The sequence below is a fragment of the Chinchilla lanigera genome, unplaced genomic scaffold (assembly GCF_000276665.1).
Source record: "Chinchilla lanigera isolate Chin_1 unplaced genomic scaffold, ChiLan1.0 scaffold00099, whole genome shotgun sequence".
Classification (NCBI taxonomy): Eukaryota; Metazoa; Chordata; class Mammalia; order Rodentia; family Chinchillidae; genus Chinchilla; species Chinchilla lanigera.
The window spans coordinates 8,162,656-8,164,951 of NW_004955500.1; positions in this window are offsets into that span (position 1 = coordinate 8,162,656).

The window sequence follows — 2,296 nt, forward strand, 5'->3', positions numbered from 1 at the left end:
AAAAAAAACAAAATATTTAATTGCTTGCATAACAATGTAATGACCACTTCTCCCCAAAATTCACCTGGATTACATCGTTTGTTTTCAGTTATTCATATTCCTTTCTACTCCTCACCCATAGATAATTTTGCATGGTTAAATCAAAGCAAGAGTACAATTTTGCACTTTTTTCTGACCACTTATACTGATGTCTTTATAGAAATATGTAAAATTGCTTATCAGTCAATAAACACTTCTATGTATCATTACAATGACTTCCTTATTATGTACATTAATTCGTACAGTATAAAATTCCTCTAACCAGGCCAGGTTGCAGGTGACTAATCTCAGCACTTGGGAGGCTGAGGCTATCGTCATGAGTTAGAGGCCAGCCTGGGCTATATAGTGGGTTCAACGGCAGCGTGGACTAGATAGTGAGCTGTCTCAGAAGAAAAAGGAGGACTTTTTTTGCAAACTTTCTAGCCCTTTTAAAAATTATTATTATTATTGTTTATTAATCAATTTATTTTTTGTGGTACTGGGAATCTAACTCACAGCTTCACACTTGCCAGGCAGGTACTGTGCCACGGAGCTCCCTTTTCATTATTTTATTTTGAGCCATATCTCTGGCTCCCTTTTCATTATTTTATTTTGAAACAGGGTCTCACTGGATTGCTGAGGCATGCCTCAAACTTACCTCAGCCTCCTAAGTTGCAGGGATTAAAGGAGTGTGCCCCTATGTCCAGCCCCAAGCTCAGCTTTCACAGTGTACAGTTTAGTGGTTTTTAGTCTATTAACAAGCTCATTATTCACCACCACTCTAATTTCAGAATGTTTGTATCACTCCGCATTCATTAGCAGCTACTCTATTGTCTGCTCTTACCAGCCCCAGCAACCACTAATCTGCTTTCTTATGAATTTGCTTACCCTGGATCTTTTTTTGTCTTTTTGAGACAGGGTCTTACTATGCAGTTCAGGCTGGCCTTGAGCTCACTTTGTAGCCCGGGCTGGTCTTGAACTTGCAAGGATCCTACTGCCTCAACCTCCTGCGTGCGCCACCATGGCCAACTCTGGATCTTTTGTTTTATTTTATTGATTTTTTGAGACAAAGTCTTACTAAGTTGCCAGGCTGGCCTCAAACTCACGTTCACTGCCTCAGTGTCCTGAGTGCTTGAGTTAAGCAATGCGCCACCATGCCTGGTTTGTCCTGGACATTTTATATAAATGGGATTACATGATACATTGCCCTTTGTTTGTGTCTTGCTTATTTCACTTAGTATAGCATATTTTCAAGTTTCATCCATGTTGCAGCATGCATCAGTATATTTTACTTTTAAATAACTCATAATAATATTCGCTTTTTGAGAGACATTTATTTTATATGTATGTACAGTTCATACATTTTAAAGAATGTTGCATCGATATCTTCATATCTCTAATTCATCTATTCTCTTGAGTTATTTCCTCAGAACAAATTCCCATGAGTGGGATTACTAGGTCAAAGGGTATGAACATTTTTACAGCTCTTGTCAATATTGCTCTTAAATTGTGGTGCCTGGAACTAAATGCAATTGTCAGTGTATTCAGACAGAACCGGGTACTGTGGGGTTATTAAGTTTTCAAGGTCTAGACAATATATCATCCTTTAAATCAAGTAGCCTAAGAATTTATTAGCTTTTTTTGGCGGGGGGTTGCTATGTAAGTGTTATTCATTGAGCTTATACAACTGGGACCTTTGGATCTTTTCCTAGGCACTGTTTTGGTTTTGGTTTTTTTTTTTAGATAGGGTCTTATTATGTAGTCCGGGCTGGCTTGCTAAACTGTGCAGGCTAGTCTTAAACCTGTGATTCTCCTGCCTCAGCCTTTCAGAGTGCTGCCTGTGTCACCACACCCAGCTTCTTAGGCACTGTGTCTTCAAGGTGTATTTGAATCTACTCTAAGGCCCAGGAAGCTTTTTTTTTTTTGGTACCGGGAGTCAAAGTCAGGACCTTGTGCTTGTCAGGCAGTCTCTGTGCCACTGAGCTATATCCCTGGCCCCCCAGGAAGCTTTTGAGGACTCCCTGGTTGGAATTTATTCCCTCTCTTCCCCTAAGGGAACTGAGCCCAGGGCCTTCTACCACTGAGCTACAGCTCCATTCCTTCTGATTTTGAGCCCAGGTCTCACTCATTCACCTGGGCTGGCCTCCAATTTTTCTTCTTCTTCTTTTTTTTTTTTTTTTTTCCAGTACCAGGAATCGAACTCATGACGTCTTGCTTGCCAGGCAGGCGCTGTGCCTCTGAGCTAAATGCCTAGCCCCTGGCCTCCAATTTTTGATCC